The sequence below is a fragment of the Macaca fascicularis genome, chromosome 12 (genome assembly GCF_037993035.2).
Source record: "Macaca fascicularis isolate 582-1 chromosome 12, T2T-MFA8v1.1".
Classification (NCBI taxonomy): Eukaryota; Metazoa; Chordata; class Mammalia; order Primates; family Cercopithecidae; genus Macaca; species Macaca fascicularis.
This window is the reverse complement of record NC_088386.1, coordinates 99,435,375-99,448,786: the sequence shown is the minus strand read 5'-3', so window position 1 is coordinate 99,448,786 and position 13,412 is coordinate 99,435,375. Positions and strand designations below refer to the sequence as shown.

The window sequence follows — 13,412 nt, the reverse complement described above, 5'->3', positions numbered from 1 at the left end:
CAAAGTGCCGGGATTACGGGTGTGAGCCACCATGCTCAGCTTTCATTTTCTGCCACCATGCTCAGCTTTCATTTTCTATCTTTTTTTTTTTTTTGAGACAGAGTCTTGCTCTGTTACCAGGCTGGAGTGCAGTGGCATGATCTTAGCTCACTGCAACCTCTTCCTCCCGGGTTCAAACCATTCCCCTGCCTCAGCCTCCTAAACAGCTGGGACTACAGGCGTGCGCCACCACGCCTGGCTAATTTTTTGTATTTCTGGTAGAGAAGGTTTCACCATGTTGGTCAGGATGGCCTCGATCTCCTGACCTGGTGATCTGCTGGCCTCAGCCTCCCAAAGTGCTGGGATTACAGGTGTGAGCCACTGCACCCAGCCACAGCCTTCATTTTCTTAAACAGCCTCCCACGGCTAGACATTTAGGGGCTTTCCAAGTATTTGCCATCATCCCACAATATCCTAGCTAATGTTTTGTTCTCACTCCTTTGAGTATCTATTGCCAAACTGCCTTATAGAAAAAGGTTGCAATGATTTATATTCCCACTTGCAGGTATGAGAGTGCCGATTTCTTCCCATCCTTGTCAACAATGGGTGGAATCATTTTTTTAAAATCAGAGACTATTTCATGTATTTCTCTAGTGATTCTAGACACAGCTGGAGATGCCGTGAACATTAAATAAATAAATGCAATTGATTTGATAAATGAATTAATAATAGTGTTTTTTGCGCTGGGTGCGGTGGCTCACGCCTGTAATCCCAACACTTTGGGAGGCTGAGGCGGGCAGATCATGAGGTCAAGAGATCAAGAACATCCTGGCCAACATAGTGAAACCTGGTCTCTACTAAAAGTACAAAAAATTGGCTGGGTGTGGTGGTGCACGCCTGTAGTCCCAGCTACTTGGGAGGCTGAGGCAGAATAATCACTTGAACCCAGGAGGTAGAGGTTGCAGTGAGCTGAGATCATGCCACTGCACTCCAGCCTGGTAACAGAGGAAGACTCTGTCTCAAAAATAATAATGGGCGCAGTGGCTCACGCCTGTAATCCCAGCACTTTGGGAGGCCTTGGCGGGCAGATCATGAGGTCAGAAGATCGAGACCGTCCTGCTAACATGGTGAAACCCCATCTCTACTAAAAATACAAAAAATTAGCTGGGCCTGGTGGCACATGCCTATAATCCCAGCTACTCGGGAGGCTGAGGCAGTAGAATGGCGTGAACCCGGGAGGCGGAGCTTGCAGTGAGCCTAGAATATCGCCACTGCACTCCAGCCTGGGCGACAGAGCAAGACTCCATCTCAAAAAAAATAAATAAATAAAAATAAAAATGAATAAATCATAAAATAAAATAAAATAAATAATAATAGTGTTTTCTCCATGACGTATAGCTACTGAAGTTTTAAAGTAATTAATTCATGGCTGGGCGTGGTGACTTACGCCTGTAATCCCAGCACTTTGGGAGGCTGAGGCAGGTGGATCATCTGAGCTCAGGAGTTTAAGACCAGCGTGACCAACATGGTGAAACCCCATCTCTACTAAAAATACAAAAACTAGCTGGGCATGGTGGTGCACGCCTGCCGTCCCAGCTACTTGGGAGGCTGAGGCTGGAGAATCGCTTGAACCTGGGAGGCAGAGGTGGCAGCGAGCTGAGATTGTGCCACTGCACTCCAGCCTGGGCAACAGAGTAAGACTCTGTCTCCAAAAAAATAAAAAATAAAAAATAAAGTGATTAATTACTCATTCACTCAACATATTTACACCACATATGATGGTCTTGATCTGCCTACTAAAAATGAATATAGCATTCAGTAATGAAACAAATACTTTATAAAGTACGAAACATAAATTAAAACGCTGATAACTTATTTCAAAGGTAATGTGTATAGAAGCTACTCTTAAAATTTGTCCCAGAGTCCTAAGAGGTCTCTTGAAAAAAAAAAAAAAATTGTCTCATTTTTCTAAGAATAGGAAGTACTAAATTCCTCCTTTGGGAATTAAGAATACAAATTTAGGATAAGAAAACTCTCTCATCCATTAGCTATTAGAGTTTTCAGAATCAGGGGAATTGTGCCAGAGAGGAAGTCAAAATCTGGTGTGGATTTTCATAGTACCAGACATTTCCTTCCATGTGCAGGTGGAATAAAATCAACACTAAAATTTGGCCAGGCACGGTGGCTCACGCCTGTAATCCGAGCACTCTGGGAGGCCAAAGTGGGCGGATCACAAGGTCAGGAGATCAAGACGATCCTGGCTAACACGGTGAAATCCCATCTCTACTGAAAACACACACAAAAAATACCTGGGCGTGGTGGCAGGCTCCTGTAGTCCCAGCTACTCGGGAGGCTGAGGCAGGAGAATGGCGTGAACCCAGGAGGCAGAGCTTGCAGTGAGCCAAGTTTGTGTCCCTGCACTCCAGCCTGGGCGACAGAGTGAGACTCTGTCTCAAAAAAACAAAACAAAAAAACACTAACATTTTTGAGGAGAGTTTTAATGTTTCTATCAATTCCTGAAAGTTTATTTTATTTAAAGCTACTTCAGGGATAGGACGACTAGATGAATGTTCTATTTAGTTAGGTAATTTAATTTTATAGGTCTCCTGTTCAATTATCAGAAAGATCATATGAAGGTGATAATCAGTCCCACTTCTCCAAAGTACAAATCTTTTTATCATATGTAAAATATTAACCATTAAAAATTAGCGTATCTTTAAAAATTACTGATTGGAAACATCATTTAAAATGATATATTCCATAATTTTTTATTCCTCTCCCCATGATTGGTGGAAGGTGCTGGAATTGAGTTTGTAACTCATAAAGCAATATGTACTGGAAACAGAATGTGACTAGGGTCAGAAGATACAGACCCTACTCCAGTATCTTCTAGTAATAGCTGTGTAACTTTAGACAAGTCACTTTATGTCTTAAGCTACAGCTTCCTTTACTATAAACCAAAAATCTGGTTTAGGTCAGCATTTCCCAAAGTGTGCTGTGGAACTCATGTCTTATAAGATGTTCCATTGGAAAAAGGCTTTCATGGTTGAATACATTTGGAAAGCACTTGTATATAATATCTACCTCAGAAATTCCCACTGTGCATTAAAATATTAAAACCACCAGAAACCTCTCTAGTTTAGAAACCCATTGAACTGTTTGGAATTCTCATTTGATTAAAGGAACTTAAAATTTTGAGGGGGAATCACACCTACTAAAATCCTGTGGGACTAGAGTTCCAAAGAACACACTTGGGGAAATGATGGACTAACATGCCTGGAATTATGGTACTATTCTTTCTCATACAGGTATTCAGCCAGTTCCCTGAAACCTGCTCTTTTCCTATGCTCTTTATTTCAGAGGTCACCACCATTCAGTCATTCTTCTAAACCAGAATCCCGAGGGTCATTCTAAATGTCTCCGTAGCATTCACTCCCTCATATCCAATTATATATCCTGTAGATTCTACCTCTTTAATATATCTCCCATCTAGTCCCTCCTCCCCATTTTATGACCTTTTGCTTTTATTGAGACCTGCAGCACACATCTCATTAGGATTCAGGTTGTTGCCATCACCTCCTAATTTTCTCCTGCTCCAGTCTGGTCTTCTTGGTCTCCCAAACACAAACTCAGTTGTTCTGGAGCTAAACTACTTCAAATATTTTATTATTTACTACATTTTCCAGAGTATCAAATTCAAATTCCTTAGTTTAACCTGAGCCCCTTCATGAATGAAGCCCTTCCTACCCTTTACTCCAACCTCTTTGACTCTTCTCTATGCCTGTTCTGACAAAATGGAATCACTTACTAATACGGTTTGTCTCTGTGTCCCCACCCAAATCTCATCTTATAGCTCCCATAATTTCCACCTATTGTAGGAGGGACCCACTGGGAAATAGTTGAATCATGAGGGTGAGCCTTTCCCGTGTTGTTCTCGTGATAGTGAATAAGTCTCAAGAGATCTGATGGTTTTAAAAATGGGAGTTTCCTTGCACGAGCTCTTTTTGCCTGCTGCCATCCATGAAAGGTGTGACTTGCTCCTCACCGCCTTCCACCATGATTGTGAGGCCTTCCCAGCCATGTGGAACTGCAAGTCCATTAAACTTCTTTTTCTTCCTAGTCTCAGTTATGTGTTTATCAGCAGCATGAAAACGGACTAATACACTTACGGTGCCTCTAAAGCATGGTGATACTTTATGCCTCCACACACCTGCACAGATATTGTTTTGTTTTGAATGCTTGCTCCCTCTTTCTTCTGGTTAGCTCCTCCCTGTCATTTAACATTCAGTTCTCCCCATTGGGAAGGTTTTCCTGATCTGGGAATGGACTTTCAGTCTAACAGTGAATTCCTTACCTGCTTTATCCACTAGACTCTATGCTTTTTTGTGGGCAGGAAGCATCATGTCATGTCTTTCTTGTCTTTGTATTCCTGGGCCTTAATTGGAGCTTAATAAACCCTGATTGAATGAATGAATTATTTAATGGTTTAAAGAAACTGATGAGAACACCCTTTTCTCAATGACTGAAAGTTACCTTTTTTCTCTTTTAATTAGCCTTGATCTTAGGCTAAGCACTTGGAGGAGAGAGTTGGCTAAGACCTATGTAAAAGGCACTCAATGGTCTTTTTTTTTTTTTTTTTTCTGAGATGGAGTCTCACTCTTGTCACCCAGGTTGGCGTGTAATGGCACGATCTTGGCTCACTGCAACCTCTACTCCCGGGTTCAAGCGATTCTCCTGCCTCAGCCTCCCGAGTGGCTGGGATTACACCCGCCACCATGCTCGGCTAATTTTTGTATTTTTAGTAGAGATGGGGTTTCACCATGTTGGTCAGGCTAGTCTCGAACTCCTGACCTCAGGTGATCCACCCACCTTAGCCTCCCAAAGTGCTGGGATTACAGGTGTGAGCCACCACTCCCGGCTTCAATGGTCTATTTTTTTAAGGAGGTTTCAATGAATCATCTTCCTTGTAAGGTATCACACAGCCTAGTACATTTAATGACAATAGGATTCATTAAGTTTGGCATCCCAGGTGTGTCTAATGTCAACAAACTTGGTCAATAGGGAAATGAGGTGAAAGACTAGATACATTTATATAAAATACCACTTATGAAAAATTTTAAAGCATTTATTAATTTATAAATACTTATTGTGCAAGATACTATGCTAGATATTGTGGAAGATATAAGGATGAATAAAGTGTTGTATTACATTCACTTTGGGAGGATAACTTCTTGAAATAATTATAATTAGGTGGCAAATGATGATTCCCACGAGAAAGGAAAGGAAGTCTAAAAGAAGTGGTCAGCAGGATCATCTTCATTTATAACAGATAGTATTTTTTAAATTATTTTTGTTGTTTTATTATTCTTTAAGTTCTAGGGTACATGTGCACAACGTGCAGCTTTGTTACATATGTATACATGTGCCATGTTGGTGTGCTGCATCCATTAACTCATCATTTACATTAGGTATATCTCCTAATGCCATCCCTCCCCCATTCCCCCACCTCCAACAGGCCCCAGTGTGTGATGTTCCCCTTCCTGTGTCCAAGTGTTCTCATTGTTCAATTCCCACCTATGAGTGAGAACATGTGGTGTTTGGTTTTCTGTGCTTGCGACAGTTTGCTCAGAATTACGGTTTCCAGCTTCATCCATGTCCCTACAAAGGACATGAACTTATCCTTTTTTATGGCTGCACAGTGTTCCATGGTATATATGTGCCACATTTTCTTTCTTTCCTTTTTTTTTTTTTTTGGGAAGGAGTCTCCATCTGTCACTCAGGCTGTAGTGCAGTGGCAGGATCTCAGCTCACTGCAAGCTCCGCCTCCCGGGTTCACGCCATTCTCCTGCCTCAGCCTCCTTAGTAGCTGGGACTACAGGCGCCCACGACCACACCCGGCTGATTTTTTGTATTTTTAGTAGAGACGGGGTTTCACCGTGTTAGCCAGGATGGTCTCGATCTCCTGACTTCGTGATCTGCCCACCTCGGCCTCCTAAAGTGCTGGGATTACAGGCGTGAGCCACCGCGCCCGGCCTACATTTTCTTAATTCAGTCAAGAGATAGTATTATTCTATACAAGAATATTGACGCACCTACTGAACTTAAAATACAAAATTGCAGTTATGTTTCAAAAGTACAGATATCTCAAGTGTATTATATGGTTCTAAATACCAGTTTGAAACAGATTGTGTACCAGTTTGGAACAGATTGTACAAAAAAGACTGAAACCACTTGAAAGTCCTCAAGAATATCAGGAAGAATGTAATTAACCAAACCAGGATTTGGCCCCAGGACAGAGAAATGAACACTCTCATTCTTAGAGAGGGAGCTAGGATTTCAGAAATGTACAGTCAATTCTTTGTGAAAATTTAAGATAACAAATTCTTAGCAAGCAGATGGAAAGGAAAAGCAACGTTCATTGCAACCAATTTCAGGTCACACTCCCAATTTCTCAATTGTTTTAATGCTGTCAACAAACTTGCTTTGCATGTAGCCAAGCAAACATAACTTGGTTCCATTTTTTCCTTTCTTTGATCAATTTTAGGTGAAGGTCAAAATAAGGACATAACTTAAAATCTAAAAGTCTGCCGAAGTCAAGCCTGCACCAAAATAAGCAGCAGCTGAGATTAGCGATAAGGAAAAATGCCAACACCTTACTACTACACAATTCCGATGGTGTGGGGGGACAGAAATTAAGGAGGCAGGATAAACAGATTTCGAAGTTTAAAAAGTAATTAAAGGTCATAGAAATGTCCCATTTCTAAAAGTTTCCCAACACATTGCATGAAACTGCAGAGACTTTTTGGCCAAAATAGGATTTCCTAAAGAAGGGACTCAGGCCGGGCGCGGTGGCTCAAGCCTGTAATCCCAGCACTTTGGGAGGCCGAGACGGGCGGATCACGAGATCAGGAGATCAAGACCATCCTGGCTAACATGGTGAAACCCCGTCTCTACTAAAAAATACAAAAAACTAGCCGGGCGAGGTGGCGGGTGCCTGTAGTCCCAGCTACTCGGGAGGCTGAGGCAGGAGAATGGCGTGAACCCGGGAGGCGGAGCTTGCAGTGAGCTGAGATCCGGCCACTGCACTCCAGCCTGGGCGACAGAGCGAGACTCCGTCTCAAAAAAAAAAAAAAAAAAAAAAAAAAGAAGGGACTCACAGATCTCAACGACAATGGTCCTGTAAATGACCAAGCCAACCCCGGATGCGTTTCTGGAATCTCTGAATACACCGATAGCCTATAAAGGTGGATGCGTACAGCTCCCTGACAGACCTGCCCGAGGCTGCTGTGCCTCCTAGCGCGCTGGGACAGAGGCTGCTGGGCCCGCTTCCTAGGAAAGCCGAGCAGGGGGTGGGGCCGCGCCGGGATTTTCCTCCCCACTCATTCATTCTCTGATTCACTCGTTCCTGGAGGCGGCTCACAGGGACGTGCGAAGGAAAGGCGAGGCACGACCGGAGCCGCGGCTGGGTGCGGCCCGGCGCCTGAAGGGAGGGCGGGCGGGGGGCGCGGGCTGGGGAAGGGCGGCGGGCGCGGCGGCCTGCGCCGGAAGTGAGTGGTTGGCGCGGCCCTACAGTCGGCAGTCCGGCCCTCAACCCCGCCTTCTGCGTCTCGGCTGGACGCGACCACATTCGGCTCTGCTGCCGCGGGGCGCTGCGGCCGCCCCGCCCCCGCTCCTGCTCCCGCCGCCGCCAGCTAGTCAGCCAGTCAGCCAGCCAGCCGGCCAGTCAGTCAGTCAGTCAGTCACGGAGCGCGCGGCGCGGGAGCTGCCGGCACTCGCTGCGTCTCTGGCGAGGGAGCGCTGCGCCTGGGGAGGAGGCGGAGGCAGCGGCTGGAGGAGCGCGAGCGGCGGTTTTCTTGCCCCCGGCCGCGACGGTAGCGGGGGCAGCGGAAGGGCCGACCGGCTGCGGCGGTGAGTGGTTAGCTTCGCCCTCGGGGCCAGGGGAGGGGGCCGGCTGGGCGCGGTGCAGTGAGGCGCTCCTGCCGCTCCCGCCTCCATTTTCCGGGCGCCCGGCCCCGCCATCCGGGTGCGGTGCGGGCGGCCGCAGATGGGGCGGGGTCGCTGCTAGGTTGGGGCACGGGCTGGGGCTGGCTGGACCGCGCCCGGCCGGTGGATGGTGGTCGGTGGGGCCTGGACTGCACCCTGCGCCCCTGGGGACCGCGAGGGAGGGAGACAATGAGATAAGGGGCCGCCTGGGGAGGGTGCGGTTAGACTTTCCCGACCCAGCACCGTGGTTGGTGGCCGGGGACCGCAGGGAGGAAAGGACTCTTCTCCCGACCAGCTGCAGAAACCAGCCACTGGATGTCGGGTTGCTTGGGTGTCGATGCCCCCATCTTTCATAGATGAGTTAAGTGCAGAGATTTTCAAAGGCGGGGCGCCTTCTCTGTCTTATTTCTAATTAAGCAGGCTAAGTAATTGCTTCATTGCTTCTTAACCCCATCTCCTCTTGCCGTGTGTATTATACATTCCCGCCGGAAATCCAAACTGCAATTCTTGGGGGGAGGGGTGGACAGAGGGAGGGGGCAGTGTGATAGTGTTAGTTAGGATGCCTTCGTGTTAAGACAGGTTGAAAGATGTGGTTTTCTTAAGGCAGTGACTTAGGGTGTCCCCACTGTGTGAGCTGGAAACCGCATAAACCTTATTGCTTATAAGCTCGAAGACATGGTTTAATATGAAATAAGAGCCTTGAGGGAGGGTGTAAATGTTACATGTGTCTTGCGTGTTTGCATTTCTTAAATTCTTTGGGAAGATCCGTTGGGGAAATCCGGGAGAATGGAAAAGTTCTTCACTCAGTCTTCCAATAAGGGTTGATGTTGTCTGCAGTATTTCTCAGGGAAATGCGGAGAGCTGCTTCGTTAAGGAACAGTAAAGGTAACGGGTTTGGGATGAGGCGTGATCGGATTATTAAAGGGTCAGTCCATGGGGATATTAAATTCAGCAAACATTTATGGAATACCTACTCTCTGTCAGTTAGGCTGGGGGACACCAGGTGAACAAGCATGGGCTGGTGGAAAGAGCTCTTTGGAGTAGGGGAAACCGTACGCCCTGGAATTGGCTGGCAGTGTGATGTTGGATAAGCTATTGAACTCTGCAGTACGTTCCCTATCAGTAAAATAAGAATAACACCTGTTTACCTCCCCAGATGTATTTCATGCAGATTAAATGAGATAATGTATGCAAAATGCGTAGCACTTTGCCTGGCACAGAGGTGTTTAACAGCACCTTAAATTCCTTTCATCTTCGGGATGGTTTTTTTTTGGGGGTGCGGTGCGGGGGGTTAGTGAATGCAGGCAATTGTAATACAGTGCATTATATAATAAAACGTTGAGGTGTAGAATAGGAGAGCGAAGAAGAGAGATTAATTCTAAATTGAGGAGGAATGCATGGAAGCGTCGGCATTTAAGTGAAACCTTTAAGGATGAGTAGGATTTCAGCAGATTCAGATGGGAAGGAGGAGGACATTTCATATGGTGGTGGTGCTATCCTTTGAGAGCCGAATTGAGTGGGAGGACCTTTGGGGGAGGGGCAAAATAGAGACGCTCAATAGCTTTTAACTCTTGTTGAGTCTGACCTTCAAAGATTGTCTCGGTTATTTTGCTTTTTGTGTGCTGAATTTCCCGGAAACCAGATTCAGCCGTACTCAAGTAAGTATAGAAAGCTCAATTCATGATTTTTTGGATTAGACATTTTGTATAATTCAGATTTCTGTCTCTTCTGTTTGAATTTAATAAAGAATTATTTGTAGATGTTGCCTTGTGGTAAACATTAGCTTTATTTGGTAGAAGCAGCAGCTTATTTTTCAGACTCAGAGGTCTCACTAAGAGAGTATGTGACTGTATGAAAGGAGTGGAGTGGTGGGTACTATTGGGTTTGTTTTCACAATTATTTAGCACCTTATTTTCCGAAGAGGTGTATTTAACCATTGTCTTTGAGGATGATTATGTCTTTTGGTTTTGCTGCCTTTTGGTTCTCACCCCATAAATACTTATTAGATTGGCATCGTAGATAACTGTCAGACTATTCACAGATTCTTGGATACACGTTATAGAATCTCATGGCTTTAGTTGCTTTGGTTTGGAAGTAATTGAATGTCAACATTAGTACTGTTAATCCCAAACACTTAATTTTAGGAGAATTAATATTAGTGAAACAAGATGTGACCTCAGGCAGATAACTTATCTTGGACTCTTAATTCCTTTACCTATAAAATGAGAAGTTTGGATTAGATCACTGCTTCTTAAACTGGTTCTCTGAACTTGAGAATTTCAGAGATTCTGCAGATGTTTGACTTAAATCTCAATAAAAATGTATTTTAAACTTGTAATAATAAAAAGTGACCACTGTATGACATACACTGTTTTAAACACTTTATATGTGTTAATTTATTTAATTCTCACATAACCCTATGAAATAGAATTTATTATTTGAGAAAACAGGCACAGACAATAAGTTGCCCAAAGACTGCAGAGCTATAGTGGCAGAGCTGGATTTGAAACCGGGCAGCCTAATTCTGAAGCTTGTATTCTTAACCGTGTTTTTACACTGCCACTAAAGCAACACACATATATACTCTTTAAAAAAATGTGGTAAAGTATATATAACGTACAATTTACCATTTTAACTATTTTTAAGTGTACTGTTCAGTGGCTTGAGTACATTGTTGTGCCACCATAACCACCATCTCCAGAACTTTTTTATCCCAAACTGAAATTCTTCCCATTAAACAGTAGTTCTAGAAGCTGCAGTGAGCTATGATCATGCACACTGTGTGACAGAGTGAGACCCTGTTCAAAAACAAAACAGTAACTATCCACTTCCCTCCCCCTACCCCCCTAGTAATAACTTTTCTACTTTTGACTCATACAATATTGATTCTTGTGTCTGGCTTATGTTACTTAGCATACTGTCTTCAAGGTCATCCATGTAGGATGTATCAGAATTCCATTTTTCAGACTGATCAATATTCCATTGTATGTATATACCACATTTATGGATATTTGGGTTGTTTCCACCTTTGGTGTACTGTGAATAATGCTGCCTTGAGTATTGGTGTACAACTGTTTGAATCCCTGCTTTCCGTTCTTTTTTCAGTATTTCTATATACCCAGAAATGGGATTGCTAGACTGTTTGCTAATTCTATATTTAATTTTTGAGGAACTGCCATATTGCATTCCACAGCAGCTGCACCATTTTACATTCCCGCTAGCAATGCACAAAGGTTCCAGTTTCTCCGTATCTTGCCAACACATCTTTTCTAGTGTTTTTTCTTTTTATGTTTTTGATAATAGCTATTCTAATGGGCGTGGGGTGGTATTTCATTGTGGTTTTGATTTGAATTTTCGTAATGATTAGTGATGTTGAGCATCTTTTCATATGCTTGTTGTCCATTTGTATATCTGAGGAGAAATGTCTATCCAAGTCCTTGACTCATTTTTAAAGTAGGTTGTTTTTGGTGAGTTGTAGGAGTTCTTTATATACTCTGGATATTAACCCCTTATCAAATACATGATTTGCAAATATTTTCTCCCATTTTATGGGTTGTCTTTTCACTGTCTTGATAGTATCCTTTACTATCAAGTAAAAAAAAAATTTTTTTTTTATACTTTAAGTTCTGATGTACATGTGCACAACTTGCAGGTTTGTTATATGCGTGTGCCATGTTGGTTTGCTGCACCCATAAACTCATCATTTACATTAGGTATTTCTCCTAATGCTATCCCTCCCCCAGCCCCCCACTCCCCAAACACAAAAGTTTTAAATTTTGAGGAAGTCCAAATTATTTTTTCTTCTGTCTGTGCTTTTGGTGTCATGTTCAAGACATTGTAGCCAAATCCAATGTCATGAAGGTTTTCCCTGTTTTCTTTTACAAGTTTTATAGTTTCAGCTCTTATGTTTAGGTCTTTGATCCTTTTGGGGTTAATTTTTGCAAATGTGTTAGGTAAGGGTCCAACTTCATTCTTTTGCATATCCAGTTTTCCCAGCACCACTTGTTGAAAGGACTGTCCTTTCCCCATTGAATGGTTCCGGCACTCATACTCATTCATATATACACGTGTGTATATTTATATGTATGCATATGTGTATATAATTTTTTTTTTTTTTTTGAGATGGAGTCTTGCTCTATCACCCAGGCTGGAGTGCAATGGCACAGTCTCAGCTCACTGCAGCCTCTGCCTCCCAGGCTCAAGTGATTCTCCTGCCTCAGCCTCCTGAGTAGCTGGGATTACAGGCACATGCCACTGTGTCCAGCTCATTTTTGTATTTTTAGTAGAGACAGGGTTTCACCATGTTGCCCAGGCTGATCTTGAACTCCTGACCTCAGGTGATCTACCTACCTCGGCTTCCCAAACTGCTGGGATTACATGCGTGAGCCACTACGCCCAGCCTAAATTTTTTTTAACACATTGAAGACCATAGTGCTACATGGTTATACGTGGTTAATTTTGGGGGTGCGATGGGGCAGACATTCCTAAGAATAAAACTTTTCCTTTTATTGTTTAAAACATTTGAATCAGTGTGTTTGAAGAGTATCCTGAAGACTGCAGATGTGACCGTTAAGAGCTGCAACTGCTTACCTGGGTGAAATCAAAACAAAGCATACAAAAATAATTGGATTGTTTAACCTTAATTTATCTCTTTATTTGAGTTTACAATAAATTAACATAATGTATTTGAACATAAAATAGCAATGCTTTTGCCAGCTTTATATATTTGGGAGGCTGTGTAAAATTTCATCTGAAAGAGTTTTGTTGTGAAATAGTTTTTAAAACCCCAGATTATATGATCTCTAAAGCTTTTTCATATGCTCTTCTTGCTATTATTTTAAGGTACTTTTCACGTTTTAAGGCAGGTGTCTCAAAATGTATCACTTATGACTTATATAAATTGGCTTTTTAAAAAGTATATATGTATTTGCTCTTAATAAAATGCATACTGTTTTTCTGCTCTAAGCAGAGCTAGGCATAATAGAGAAATCTAAGATAGGTATTCTGTTCTCCACAATAGAGAGGATGCCAGTGCCAGTTTAAGTATAAAATACAAGGAATCGGTAGAAGATGACACTGAAGAAGCAGGGACCACAAAGAAACAGAAGGGTCTATGAGTTGAAAATGGGTGAACAGATAAGGTTGAGAAAAGGAGGAACAAAAGTCATCCCTTTAGATGGGAAGAAAAGCAAGATCGGGAAGCCAAGGACTTATCATTATGTTAGACTATTAAAATTTAAGCCCTGTGTGGTGAAGAATGGTGATAGCTAGCAAAAATTGGAGTGTAAACATATTCAGTAGGCCCAGTATTATTGTAGAATCATAAGTCAATTTTGCAGTGGTATTTAAAACTTTGGCCAGGCGCAGTGGCTCATGCCTGTAATCGCAGCACTTTGGGAGGCCGAGGTGGGCAGATTGCCCGAGGCCGGGAGTTCAAGACCAGCCTGACC

The 13,412-nt window shown here is 43.2% G+C and overlaps 1 protein-coding gene across 10 annotated transcripts in view; it reads left to right on the top strand.

Annotated features, from left to right (window-relative positions):
* The first annotated feature begins 7,708 nt into the window (after nt 1-7,708).
* RAPH1 (Ras association (RalGDS/AF-6) and pleckstrin homology domains 1) overlaps nt 7,709-13,412 on the top strand; it is a 107,539-nt gene continuing 101,835 nt past the window's right edge. For 6 of the 10 annotated variants that reach the window (XM_005573995.5, XM_045367521.3, XM_045367520.3 and 3 more), the window contains exon 1: nt 7,709-7,887. The gene's annotated coding sequence lies outside the window, so the exon portion shown is untranslated. Of the gene's footprint in view, nt 7,888-8,508; nt 8,848-9,535; nt 9,621-13,412 lie in introns of those variants that run through there. The other 4 variants (XM_074009818.1, XM_045367519.3, XM_074009819.1 and 1 more) reach the window with 2 other exon arrangements.